Genomic DNA, 15,857 nt, shown 5'->3' with positions numbered 1-15,857 from the left:
ACCTTTTTATTAAGGGATTTTTTTTTGGCTGTGGTGGTGGTGGAAGGGGGGGGGGGTCTTAGAGATTTGGAAACAACAATCATCAAAATCTAATCCTGATTGAAGTCAGATTCAAAAATGTTGCTGTCTATGGCACTAAATATTGTTTCAAATTTTGAGTAAGTTCATATATTCGAAACTAAATATTTGAAAATAAGATAGAATGACTTCACACGAAAAAGAAAAACCTGCTCTCCAATCTTAATGTGTGTTCTTAAATCTTAATTCTAACATCACCATTTTAAAATCAGTGTATTATTAAATTTAGTTGCATATTTGATATTATACCAATTTCGACTGTATTACTTGTTTGTTACTAAAAAACTTTAAATGTTTCGAGTAAACATTTTAATAATTAAAACTTGAATACTCAATTCTGAAATTAACTTTAAAAGCATTCGTCTTTTCAAAGGGTTAATACACTATTAAAATTAGTCTAACTGAAGAAACAACTAACTCAAATTAAAAAAAAAAAATTAATGCCGGGCACAAGATATCTAAATGAGAAAATAATTTAAAGATACTGCCTCTGAATTCTGTTATTAAGTCTTGAATGTACACATGCTATCAATAATATATTTAAAACTCTAGAATGTTTTAAGCGAGAAGCGAAAATCATTTAACCTCTTTGTTGGTTAGGATACGACTCTCTGCTTCTTCCAACAGTACCTGATTTTGAACATTAATCAATTCAATTGCGCAGGACTAGATTATCAACTCTGAACTTTTGCTCCAAATCGTGTCATACCTCTGGTAAAACCGTAATGGCAATAATAACGGTGTTATTTCCTCTTTGATGGATGGCAACGATAATTTTCTGCCGAACCATATCTGCACCCCTTATAATGCCTCCCGAAAAGAAGGGCAAAATACCATTTTAGATTAATTGCTTTGGAATCTAAAATGGTTCCAAAATATAGTTAGCGGTCAGAATGGACATTATATAAAAGTGGGACAGTTTAAAACAACACACAGAAGGACTTTGTTTACAAAATATGCATATGTAATTGAATTCCTTTGTTATAGGTGAATCATTAGAGAAATACAGTTCCAGATTTATTGAATTAAATCTGCCATTTGTAAGAAGAAAATTTTGTTTCTCCTTCAAAGGGCTTTCTTTTTTGTAAAAGAATTTCATTAGATAATATATAATTGAAATTTCATAAAAGTTGTTTATTCCTTTTCCAAAAATTAAAGCATAATTATGTTTATATTAATTTAATTTGACATCTGAATATATGTAGAAAAATAAAAATTTAATCACCTGGTGAAAAAGTTTAATCATTATGCTTTTGGTTTCGCATAGAAGAAAGGAGTCTTCATATTTGAAAAGTCATTGTTGTCTGGAAAGGAAATTAACAACTGCTTTTTAAAATGGCATTTATTTCGAAAAACAATTTTTATTTAACCATTAAAATATCTCGAAAACACTCAACCCAAATTGACCATCATTTCTTTTTCATTAAAAATTAAATACGCAATAAACTAACATTTATTTTTACAAACATTTTATCACCGCTAAGGATTAAATAAATGCATTAATTGAAACAATGCTCAATTATCGAAAAGACCTTCAAGAATATGTTCACCATTAAAAATTCGATGCAAACTAATCTAAAAAGATAATTAATATAGTAAACAATTCCTTCAATTTAATAATAAAAGCAAATGCATTCGACTTTACAGGACAGATCACTGGACTTGCTGCTATCCAATATGATCGAAATAGAATATTGTAGGAGCGATTTTTTAAAACACTTTTTATTGTTTCAAAATCAGCCGAATTTTTGGAGTTTTTAATAATTATTTTGAAATAAATTATAAAATAGAAATAATTTTTATGCTATATTAATTTTTTTAATAATCTTTTCAAACATTCTAGTTGTGGTGGAATGTAGATCATTATGATCCGTGCACAGGAAGCAACAGGACGTATGTTTTTGGGAACATTACTTTAATGGTCACACTTCGCACAAAACAAACACAAACACGAAAGACAAGACACGACATTAACGTGCGCACCTCTAACAGAACAGCATCTCATCTGCTTATAATTACAATTGCAGTGCACCATGGGGTGGGTGCGTACCTAATCAGGCATCGCCATCTATTATCCAAAAGAGAAGGTACAGTAATGCAACTGCTACATAGTTTGATTATCTAATATTTTTCTGCAACTGAAAGATAATTCTTTTAAGTTACATTTCAAATAAAACTTCTTCACAATATTTTCACCAGTTATGGAATTCAAACCACGTCCATTGTTTCACAAACCATTCAAAACACATATATGTCTATTCGCACATGTGTCAGAATCTTCATTATTTTACATCAAAAATAAACAAATAAACACACAGAAATAGTAGCAATTATTCTAAAATTGAAATGAGATGCAGCTGATGAAATAAGATTGTCGGTAGTAAAGTAACAAATTTATCTTTTTCTTTTTTCCTTCCAAAAATAAGGTGACGATTTATTTGAATAAAAATATTCATTTTTCACACGCGGCTGGTGCGGAGGTTTCTTGCTCAGAAGGTTCCGAAATAATGCCCAAGTAAAAATAAAGGAATTCCCCTGAGAAAACGGTTCTTATAACAATGGCAGAGCGACAAAACTAGGGAGATCATTACATAAAAATCCCAGAGGTCTTCGTTAGCAAGCACTGCTGCAGCTAAGGAGCAAAATCTTTTGGAAACTTACCCCGGATTTATACACGGGGGAGGCACGCATGCATAAATGATATTCATCCTTTTGATTTGGAATCAAAAGAATGAAAAGGGAGAAAAAAAACATTAAAAAAACAAAAGGACTAAAGAAAAGGTTTATTAATCCTTCATTGCAAGCTGTACTGCTCGACTCGGAGACAAATAAAAAGTTCGGACTTTCTGTCGAAAAATAATGAAATAATAAAAATTAAGACAGTCCCTTAAAACCCGGCAGTTCCTTTTATTTATTGTTTATTTTATTTTTAATATATATGTGTTGTTTTTTGTTTTCACGCCCGCTGTGAGTATCGAGGTGCGAATAACTTTTAAGGAGCTTATCGAAGAGTATTACGATTAATGCTTAGAAGCGAAGTATTTATTTACAACAGAGCTTCATAAAATAAAAAAAGAAATTGAAGAAGTTGAAGAAAGAATTAATCGCGAAAATGGAAGTAAAACAGCAGAAGCGATAGCTTCATCACTCGTTTAAGATGAAATAATCTATTCTAATGTTCTTTCAGCGTGTTTCCTTTAAAAAAAAAAACGCATATTATAAAAAATGAGAGAGAGAGAGAGAGAGCCATAGGATTTAGAAGCATAAATACTTTGCGGTGTTGGGGGATTATACATAAATATTTTTTGCAACTTTTTCCTATAATATTTCTAAGTGAGAAGGAATGAAAAATAAATTTAAAAGAATGAATTCTTACTTTTATATATTTGAAATGCATTGTGGTGTTATGTTTCAGCAAAACAATTATCACAATATAAATCATTTGAGACCTGATGTTTTAATTTCTTTTGCAGCATCGTATTTGAACATTTTTCTCATGTAATTATTTAGAATTGCAGGTCTTTAAATCGTAAGACCCATACAGTATCCACATTACAAACTTTAAATATACATCATGTTAATTTTAATACGATTAGTATTTATTAAGAATTATAATTTTTATTGGGATTATTGAGCGTTCAAATTATTTTTGCATTTGCTGGATTATAAATATACATGCATAATTTAAATCATTTTTTTTTGTTAAACTACGATTTGAGAAACGATAAAACCATTAAAAAACGTCAGTTACATTTCATTAATAGAATTGAGCGATTCATTAGCATGCCAAAGATTTCGAATTAGAAAATTAAAAGAATATGATTCAAATAAAGTATCAGAAAAGTTTTTAAAAACACATTGAAATACAAAGACCACTAGCCATGGTTTTTTTTTAAATTGTGAATATAATATTTAGAAACTGATAACCTAGTAACTAACAAAAGAAAATCCTATCAATAATGGACGCTTTAATTCAATTCAATAATAAATACGACATTAAAATTACAAATTGATAAACTACTTAATTATAAAATGTTCTGAGGGGATAACAAAAAGACCTTTGAATTCTATAAAATCTTTTCTACTAAAATAAAAATATTTTAGAAAATTTAATAAAAATTGGTTACAATTTATGTAAAACACAATGCATGAAACAGAAAAGTGACCGACATTGAATCCTAAAATACCAGCTACTAAGTACTAAGAAAAAGCATAGAAATTATAAAAAATTTATTTCACTTGCTTGAAAAGAAAATGGAGAATAATAACTGAATATTGTTTCTAATAAAGAAGCTATATTGATTAGGTATAGATTTCACAAAATGACATGAAATCTCAGGATTCTTGTCCTGAAGAGCAATCAAAATTAAGAAATGCTTTTGTGTGTCTGAAAGCAATTAGCCTATTAAGGAGCGCTTTTCACTAATTATTATGGATAAATTGCGTGCACGATACTGCTGTTTTCGTAAACCAAATCTATGTCGATATCAAAAGGAAACAAAAATTCGTTTTCAGACCAAAACAAAGGAAAACATGCATTGAAATCTCCACAAAGATGTTTGAAGCTAGAAGATGTTTTCAAGAACGAATTACTAGAAACAAACAGATATCTATGTAAATTTCATTCGAAAATGGTACTCAACAAAGATTGAACATTAAAGAATAGCACGACCCGTGCCATTTCAACCAAGGAATGAAAACCAACATTTCAACCAAATCAAAAAGGAAAAAAAATTCATTTTTTGATCAAAACAAAAGAAATAATGCATTGAAGTCTACACAAAGATGTTTGAAACAAGAAGAGGTTTTCAAGAGTGAATTACCAGAAACAAACAGATGTCTGTTAAAAACTATGTAGATCTCACATGAAAAATCGTAATCGGCAAATAATGAAAATTAAAGAACGGCACAACTTGAGTCATTTCATACAAGAAAGAAATCATTTGGAAGAAAAAAACCTTTCGATTTTGGATGGACTTTTGGGGAGGAGAAGGGAGGGGGAGAGAAATATGCACTGGTCGATTAGTCTGTAAGGTAAGAGGGAAGAACTGGGCGCAGTTAATCTGGAACAAAAGAAAAATCAACGAGTAAAGAAAACCGAAGAAGCCAAAAAAGAAAGTCAGAAGTAAAAGAAGCAGTTATGACTCAATCGATGGTAGCATTCTCCGCGGCGGCTTCGATGGCAAAAGTGAAGGCAAGGAAAATCGGTTAAAAGCTATTACCGTTCGGCAATAACTGGAGAACGTGCCTCTCGGAACCTTGTTCTTCCTCACATTAACGCGCCAAATAATTTAGAGGAATTTTTAAGCAAGATTTTGGCAACGGTGGAACAGGAAACACGGTTGCGGTCACACTAAACTACCAGGAGAGAACTTCAACCATCTTGTTGTGTAGAGATTGTTTGCAGTTAAGCCTTTGCCTGGGAAAAGTAATTAAATTAACGCAAAAACTAATGAAGAAGGGTGAAACAATAGAGATGTATCTTGATGCTGCTGACGGACAAAAACTGTAAGCCAATGGAGTTCTGTAGGAATAAATTTCATAAATGTAGCAAGCTATACAAAGTAGCGAAACAAAATTCTTTGTAATGCAATACAAGAGTTCGAATACAGGCAGGCGAACAGAAAACAATATATATATATATATATATATATATATATATATATATATATATATATATATATGGTGTGTGTGTGTGTAAGCATTATTTTGTTTGAAGTAGAAGTGGGGAAGAAGAGCGAAATAAATTATCTCTCGTCTTATATAACCTGAGATTTTGATAAGGAAAATATTTCTTTACAGTGCTAATATATTATTAAGATTTCGATAGGGATTTTTGCTACACGCGTCGACGAGGTAAGGGAAAACACAGGGATCTTTTAAAAAGAATGTGCTTACTGGACATTTTTCTATTCCTTCTCGCGGAGCGTGGGAATGTGAGGTTTTTGCAGATTAATTCGATCAGCAATTTTACAAAGGTACTCTTGAATTAATTAAGTAGAGAAAGTGGAATTGGATCACGAAACAAAAGAATATTTTAGAATGAAGTTACTATGGACTAAATTAAGATAAAACCTTGGAAATTAATTAAATTTAAATTTATATATATATATATATATATATATATATATATATATATGACCAGTTGCATGTACTATCAATAAAATTTTCCATTCTAATTATTTTTTAAAAGAAATATCACATAAATTAGGACAGTATGAGTTGAAATTTATGAGAAAATCTTTTGCATTTTTTAAGCAGCTTCGAAGAGAGAGAAAAAAAAAACTTTAAATTATTATTCGTGATAAATAAATCGAAAATTCTTTTAATTTTTTCTTCCAGAGGATTTGAAATCAGAAGCCATTTACTCCATTTAATGAGACACACAGAACAAGGGAAAACCAGAACTTTTGATTAAACAGATTAGTGCTAAAGAAAGAGATGGAAGAAAGTTCTTTTAATTTCTTTCAGAAAATGAGCGGCACGAGGGCCCGAAATCTGAAGCCACCAAAGTTGAAAACAAAACGATTAAACTAATTGAACTTTACAGAGATAAAACATCAAACGATGTGGTAGAGAAGAAGCAAAAATGCATTTAACATTTTTTAACAATGGGGTATCCGTAATCTTATGAGCGGGAAAACGATACACAGTTGCATAAATATTGCATAATTCGAGCCAAATCGTACCTTCAAAGAATTAAAAGTTCCTTTTGTCTAAAGGGAAATGTGAGCAAAGAACACTAATTCACGACAAAATAATAACAATAAAATGCGTAATTTGAATGGAATTAACACTGAATGTTAGAGCTAATGTTTAAGTAAGCAATTGTTATTCAGGGAAAAAGTTGTCGAGGAAGTGATTTCTATACAGCCTTTTCAGAAAACGCGAATATTTTAAAAAACCTCGTGATTACAAAACAAAGCAATTATTTATGCAAGTTGATTACCGGATGGTAATTTTTTAAGATTGATTGGATTGGTTGATAGTTGATGTGAAAGATGGATACAAATTATTTTAAATAAAGAAACTGACAGCATTGGAATTTCTTTATAATTCTAAACAACAGCACCGACACCTTACAATATTTGAGTTTTGCCAGTACAATTGATGTTGAATTTAACATTTCATATCACACTTTGAAAAAAAATTGAACTTTCCGGACATAACACTTTTGACGTTATAACTAAAATGATAGCTCATTAAAATTCAGTCTGCATTATTTTTAAATGCTCTTAGGCATTGATGTTAAAGGAGAATTTAGTTAATATTAATGCAATTTTTTGAGAGATAAAATTTTACTATTTGATATAAAAATTAAATTTTTATATAAAATAATTTTTCTTGCAATAGGTGGAAATTTTCAGATGAGAATGCTTTTCATTCTTAACTTTAAAACAGACTCATTGTTATTTAAAATGATTATAACTAAAAGATACTGTTTTTATGCTGATTATTTAATAACATTCATAACAGAGCATAATAATTTCTAAGCTGAAAATCTGTATTCTCTTTTTGAATACTATTTTAAGAAGATGCATATAAACTTAAATTTATGCTTGTAGGTTGAATCATTTCAGATGAGTCATGGCATAAAGTAAAGGGATCGCAATGACAGTTGAATTACAAATGTTAAATGATTTTAAAATTTCAAAACTTTTTTAGCTTAACAAGGCAATAAAACAGACTCTGCCGTCAGAAAAGTTTTAATCAGTGCATCATTAATATTAATCGGAAACATAAGACAGTAAAAAGAAGATAAAAGCTGTATCTGGATATCAGAACAATAAATGGATTCTGATAAACGTCACGACGCCATCCATTCAATAATTATATATAAGATAGAAGATGCAGGCAATAAAAAAAAATATGTCGCACGGCTTTCTCTTTTTTTTTTTAACACTTAAAAGCGACAGACCAGCCATATAAACTGTTAATTCGAAAACACTCTCAAATGAACCAGACGACAAAATAAATCACAAATGTTTATAAGAGTGCACAGTCATTCTTAACACAATATTTCCAAAAAAAGAATGAAAGGGAGGACTCTTTTTTTTTTTTTTTTATCGGTCCACACACATACAGAGAGCATTTACACAATAGAAGAAGGCACGAAATGCAATCCCATTAAATTTATCACCTCCAGCGGCAATGTCAACGAAAATAAATTGCACAATCAATCAAGTGGTCATCCAAGGCCAGCTACGAAGGTCTTTGCCGACGACGAATGCTCGCAAAAATTAATCTACGTAATTATACAGACTGCATGATAATTGGCGAGGGGATCAATTAAAAAGTACACAGGCAAATTGCCAGCAGAAAGCACGCCTTTTCCGCGGCATTCGGCATCGATTAGCGCCATTTGCATTGAAGAGACAATTCCTCCTCGGTTTTTCCAGAAGTCTTCGATTCAAACTCGAGTTATGAGAAGAATCTAATAAGTGAGGAGGGGGAGGGGGAGGGGGAAACCAGACGCAAATTACAAATATTTACGTCAAACTGCTCGCTATATTAATTTATCATACGCTCGAAATGTCTAATTGATTCTACGAAAATATAAGATCTCTGCCACAATTAAAAAGGATCGAAGATTTAATTTCTACTTGCAAGATGATGCACTGGATTGAATTAAGGCATTTGAATTAGCATCATACCAATTTTTGAAAGTTTTAATCAATTTTTCCAGTTTTTACATATTTAATTGGTAATGAGCAAATCTGGCAACAGTAGCCATTTTTATAATAATTAAATTTATACATTCGACACATAAAAGAATCTACAATTAAAAATGATCGAAGATATAATTCCTATTTGCAAGAAGATATACTGGGTTGAATTAAGGCATTTGAATTAGAATCAAACCTGCTTTTGATAGTTTTTAATCAATTTTTCAGTTTTTACATATTTGATTATTTATAAGCAAATCTGGCAATAGTAACCATTTTATTAATAATTAAATTTATAAATTCTACATATAAAAGAATCTACAATTAGAAATGATCAAAAATTTAATTCCTATTTGCAGAAAGATGAACTGGGTTAAATGAAGGCATTTGCATTAGCATCAAATTAGTATTTTGATAGTTTTAATCAATTTTTCAGTTTTTACATATTTAATTTGTAATGAACAAATCTAGCAAAAGTAGCCATTTTTTCAATGATTAAAATTATAAGTACTAAAATAAACGAATCTATTGATTTGAAAGAAATTGCGATCAATACATTTCAAATGGATTTGATTTATTTGTTTCAGATTTGATTTTAATTGGCCTTAAGCATAACTAGAAGTAGTTCTTTTCAATTGTTAGCAATTGATCATTTAAATTCTATTTATATAAAACAGCCCAATGAATGGAAAAAGTAACAGCATTTCCAGCTATGTGAATTTATTTCAAATTACTTTAAAATATTTTTAATCAGTTTTTTTTTTTAAGATCTCGAAACTTTTAATGTAGTTATATAGTAATATCATTATGAGAAGGAGAATTTACCGAATCAAGAAAGGGGGAGGAATAATACTCGGCAACAGAATTTATATCAAATTATCGATTGAAATTAATTTATTTTAGGTTCAAAATATTTAATTAACTATACGTATACTTAGAACAAGCTCTCATAGAGAAAGAAAAAGAGAAATTAGTTTATTAGTAAAATCGTTGGGTGGCTTAAATAGTTAAATGGACCACCTAAATTAAAGAAATATGATTTAAATTAATCAATTAAAGGTTGAAAATGTCATTTGGTAATCACAGCACAAAACTTTGCACCAGTTTTGGTACAAATCAAAATGATCGATAACGACGCTTTAAGGGCAAGGCAGTTTAAGGAAGTCAAGGCTTGAATATTCCCATTTTTAAAAGGAAAAAAAGAAAAGAAATGCATTATTCATAAAAATATTTCCTAGGATGGAACTGTATGACAAAAGAATTTACACACATCTTCTTTAAAGAGACTTTTGGGTCCAGTTCTTAGCCCATCTGTTTTTTAAATATATTTAAATCAGTCTTCTGTTTCCAGTGTTATTTTGTTAGAAAATGTATGGTGAATTGAAGTGTACAAAAATAATGCTGTTTATTCATTGCATTCCATATATTTCAATGAATAATAAATATATATATTGCAAGTCAGTTAAATTATTTCAGTAATGAAGGAAGAACAATAAGGCAATGTTAGAGAGCCAATCCTGACATTTCACCTTTAACTAGAATTGTCAAGAATATTTATATAAACTTAATCATTGCAATGAAGTTTTAAAAGCTATGTCATCGTTTAAATATACTGTAAGGTCAAGAATGGTGGAAAACAAGTGCACATCCCATATATTTTGCTTTTAGTGACGAACATAACAAAGAAGAGGTAGGATCTATGATACTTGTGGGCAGATGCAATAAGTTTCGAACTCAGTCATAAAACATTTCAGGTTGCAAATAGACTGTTCGCACTGACTGCAAAACATTTTAATTAAAGGAAGCCAAACAAAGAATTGTAGAGGTTATAAAAGCAAATACTTCTTTATCCAGGCTTAGCTGGAAATTAGCAATAATTTATAAACACATACCACTACCTTAAAACGACCTGCATAAATTACAAAAACGGGTCATACATTTCAGCTTTGGTTCCAGTCACAGTCGTTATCATCAATATTAAGCACTCACTTACGTGGAACCCCTGGGGTAAATATTTTCAGACTTTTTACTACTCCACATTGTTTGTACGGGAAAACTGGTCCCCAATTCCAGTGACGCAAAATAAAAAAAAAATACCACTAAATCTGTTTCACTTTCTTGCTAGACGGAGAAAAAAAAAAAAAAAAAAAAAAAGAAAGAAGGAAAAAAAAAAAAAAAAAAAAATGGGAAGTTTAAAGCATTAGTTACGCTCTCAGTGGCTTTATGGCTGCAGTAACTTTTCCAAGTCCCGTTTTGATAATTACTACGCCTGCTTTAGGACGAGAGAAAGGTTCCTTGTTTCAGTCCCCGTCGGTTTACTTGTTCCAGTGTTGGGACAAAACAGATTCATTTAAAATATTTGTTGTTGAAGCAATAATATATATATATATATATAATTTTAATTCCTTTTTTCGACCCGTTAAGATTGTTGAAAATAAATTAAGATTGATTAGCATTTAGAAAAGAAATTTAATCAGTTAACATTTGAAGTAAATTTAGAAGTCCCGAAAAGGAAAAAATAACAGAACATAACAAAGAAGATTTGATTTACAATAGATTTCGATATAACGATCATTTTAATTATACTGCGGATAAATATTATTCACTTAATTTTATTATTTATTTATCATAATCACAATCAGCGCAAGGATATTGCATGATAACGCATTCATCCATGATGGTATAGAACAGTACTGTATTATGTGCAATATCCTGCCAATCGGGTTGATTTTACTTGTAGCTTTTAACTCGCATAAGTAATATTTGGATAGTTTAAGTCAAATATATTTTTAATTAATTTAATTAACTGAGCTACATTGAATGAAATCATTAATCTTTTTTATTTACTTCAGATTATGCTTATAGCATAGAAACCAGAAAATAGACCAGAAACCAGAAAATTCTAAATAACAAATCCACTAAGATACTCAATGAGTTTCCTTTTAATTCTGGCAAGATCGTTAACAAAACATACAGATAAATGACAACAGCATCAATGATTGTTTCGATTCTAGAATATTTAACAAGTGCATTATCGCAATTAAGATATTAGTCGCGAACAAATTTACTTGTCATTAAATGAGCACTATCTGAAAGAATATCTACTCTTTGTTGAAAATAGAACTGGCAATTGCTTGCTCTTTACAAGAAAATGTTAAAATCACATTTTCGAATATTTGTCATACTTCTATCATGCATATCATAAAGAATATATAACTAATAAAATACACAATTAGTTTTACACAGATATAAGGTGAAATCCGTCCTTATCATTTATAGCCCAAATGTAATCACAGATATAATATGAATTAATGCAGTGCATGAAAACTGCATGAAGCATTCTTTTATGCATATGCCTATGTCTGTGCACAGATGGAGGTCTTCGGAAACGGATGACTGGTAAAAAGGCATGAAACCCTTCTTAAAGGAATGTTATGCGTTCACATTTCGAAACTGCTAATCAGCATCTTAACACTGAAGTGAAGAAAGATCGAGGGGTGGAAGGGTGTCGGTTTCTGCAGCTGTCTCGTCCCCCTCCCCGCTCATAATCGGCAGCGAGACTGCAGACAAATACTAGGGGTGGGGTGGGAGAGATAAGGGGTCAGTGACCCACTCTTAACTATTTCCGGTGACAGAGTCAACATTTGCGTGTGAAATTTCAGCCACTCGAAATAGTTATTACACTTGACAATTTTTGACAGTAAATCCTCCGCTTTGGATATTTTATTGTCATGCAAATAATTGTATTAAGTTTTATAATACAGAGCTCTAATTGGCAATAATGATTTTAATCTGGAATGGCTTGGAAAATGAAAGGCAACACAATTAGGATATAAAATATTATTTTAACTAATGAGCCACAAAAATATAAATAGGTGTACTATGAAATCCTGTAATTACATATTTGTTTTGGTTAAAAAAGAAAATACATTGTTTTTTTGTTCAGAATTGCAATGACCAAATATTGAAAAAACAAAATGCTCAGAAACTTTGACTTTTGATAGTTAAAATTACTAAGGAATACATTTATACTAAAAAACATTTCAATATATCCAAAACTCATTAATTTTCTTTAAAAAACTATTGGTGTTCAGATTCTAAACTAGTTAAACTATTCTAGTTAAAATTTGAAAAGCAACAAAACTTACCTCTTAAGAAAACTAAACACAAAATTTTGATGCAAACATATGAAACGAATGCTTTTAAAAAATCTAAATTAATGGCTCCCTTAATTAATTCCAATTAATTCGATATTAGCGCAGACTTGAATTGGAACAGCATAAAAAAGTGTGAAAGTAATTAATTGCAGTTACCACACACTTAAAAGAATCAACCTTTGCAACAATGAAGAATAATTTTCCAATGGCTGAAGTTCTTGAATCGTATTTTTTAAAAACCAATGCGATGCCAATACTATCGTTAGATTCTGCGTTTATAGGAAACTTTTAAACTCAACTAAGCTGTATTTTACAATTTCTAAATAGTAAGCATACCTAATAGATCTTTGCACACTATTCATCCATAAGGTTGCACACATGTGTCTATATATTAAGCATTCCCAATAGACATTCAAAAGTTGAATGAAACAGGAAGCTAAAATAACTAGTTATTAGTGAAATAGCTACTTCACTTTCTAAAATGCTTCCTCCATTACGATCATTAAGCATAATTTGGACAGAGCTTTCAAATAAAAAAAAAAAAAAAAATTTCTTTCCTTGAAATCCCTTTAACAGCAGCATATGACTTTCAATTGGTAATTAAGCAAAATCGGGATTATATAATAAGAAAATGGCAGATAGAAGTGTTTAAACCGATTTACTAATGCTAAATGTTTCTCCCATAAGTTGAAATTTTGGAGCTTTCGTATTCTTCTACTGATGGAGTTCTTTCTTGGTTTAACCATTATGGTGTAATGGAAGAGAGGAATGCGGCATATTAAGCAAAGTTATATCTGTCCCATGAAAGCACATTCAATGCACAAAGGATATAATAGAAACTATGCTCAGAGATTTTAGCAATTAAAATAAATTCTAAAAATAGTTGCTCTTTTCACCTATTAAAAGAATTAAAACTATTTAAAATTAAGTTAATAATCATCCCTTTATTAAAAAAGCAATTTGATTTTACTGTAATAATGGCAAATGATTTTTGACTTATATCAATAATATAAATTTCAAGAAATGTCATCCCTACAAAATCAGCTCTTTGAAATTTAAGCAACCCTAAATGGCCCAAAAATCAAGATATTTTTATTTTAAAATCCTTGAAATCGATTTAAAAATCACTTGTGAAATATATATTTTCATAATTATAAACAATTATGAATTTTAATTTTTTGTCGCTTCTAACAAGACAATAGATCTTGTGGTTATTATTATGCCTTCATTAATAGGTCTATGAGATTGTCCAATAAATTATACAAGATCTAAACTTCTGCTTACTAGGAATGCAACATCTAAAGGAAGAGTCTTCTCAAGACAAACCCCGAGGTAGTATTTACCCCCCCCCCCCCACTACTACTACCACCACTTTGAGAGAAAAGCGAAAGTTCTTGATAGGTTAGGAGATAAAAAAAAAAGAAATAAAATAATAAAATAGAGACAATAAAAGAAAATAGAGATCGGATTCACTCTCCGCAGCAACCTTAAGGTATAGAATTCAAACTCGTATTCTCAATTACTACAGCGTTTCTACTAGTTTTCCACTTGAGAGACCTTTTTCTCTTCTTAAAGCGAAAAGTGGGTAGAAACTGCTGAACGGGGGGTGGACCACGAAAAAGAAATGGAACGAAAAATAAAAGAAAGAAAGAAAAGGTTGATGAAAACCGATCTTGGAAAATAGATCTTCTTGTCGTCTCTCCGCTTTTCAATTTGATGAAAGGACAATGGGAAGTGCACTTGCCGGAGCCTGTCACATTCAGATTTTGACTGAAATGCCACGTGCAGGAACCCCCACCTACCCCCCACACCCCTGGATCTTCATTTCGCTGTCTAATTTTGCCAATTTCTATGAGCGCATGAGACGCAACAGCGTTTTTCATCTCTTTTCCCTCTTTTTACCACAGATGTTCTTCTCAAAGTGTTGATGCCGATGCTCGTATAATGCGTTTGCTTGCTCGTGAGGGTTACGAAAATTGCAACCGCTATTTTAGCAACAATGGGTGCTTGAGGATTTCACGCCAGTTAGAAATCGTAAAAGGTGTGTTGAAATTAATTTGTGTGTGCATTTATGTATGGAGAAATTTCGTATTCATATTTTTCGTTTCTAGAAAGACTTTTTTTGGGTGTAAAATTTTATCAAGACGAACCTCGATTTAAATCCTATCACTTATCTTTTCCGAAAGGGGGGGGGGAGGGGTGCACAGATTTAAAAGAAATTTAAAAAAAAAGAAGTTCAAACTTTAATATATTTTTGGCAAAAGATAATTCAAGAAAACTACTTTCAAAGCTTTTAAGAATTTAGATTCACGTTAAAATAAACTTTCAATAAACTTTTCATCGTTTAGCAGCTATAATACTCTTTTGTAGCTTCTTTAATATAACCTATTAGCTATTTGAAATATTATGCATATAAAGAGGAAAAAGTATTTATTCAATAGACTTTTAAGAAAATTAAGAAAAATAATGCAGAAGAAATTTTTAATTCTATTATTTTAAGCACATATGAACTGAATTTGAATAGTTTTTGATTAAATTTACTACTTTTTTCAATTAACACTACATAATAATTCATATGAATTGAATTACATACAGTAATTATTAATTCTCTTAATAAAGTTTATCAAGAGAATTAATAATTACATTATCAGATATTTCTCAACAAAAGGTTTTTAATGAAGTTTTATGTATTAAGTAATTTTACATTGATATATATTTCTCTGTGAATATAGCAAAATAAACTTATGCATACTTCTAAGAATTTCATATAGACAATATATGAAAACATTTATTCTGTTGCTACAAAATGAATCATTTCTACACAAACGATTTTTAAAGCAAGCAAATGAAAAACTAAGCATTAAAGAAAATCAATTTTCCCCCAAAAATATACGACATTATTTCCCGGATTTTAAAACAGAACAAATTGTTTATCCTCTTGAACATCATCTCACAT

The 15,857-nt window shown here is 30.3% G+C and overlaps 1 protein-coding gene across 5 annotated transcripts in view; it reads right to left on the bottom strand.

Annotated features, from left to right (window-relative positions):
• The window catches only part of LOC129963061 (zinc finger homeobox protein 4-like), a 233,777-nt gene that overhangs the window by 64,778 nt on the left and 153,142 nt on the right, over positions 1-15,857 (bottom strand). The window lies entirely within an intron of this gene.

Source organism: Argiope bruennichi, chromosome 3, assembly GCF_947563725.1.
Source record: "Argiope bruennichi chromosome 3, qqArgBrue1.1, whole genome shotgun sequence".
Lineage (NCBI taxonomy): Eukaryota > Metazoa > Arthropoda > Arachnida > Araneae > Araneidae > Argiope > Argiope bruennichi.
Note: the sequence above shows the minus strand (reverse complement) of the source record. Positions and strands in the feature narration are given on the sequence as shown.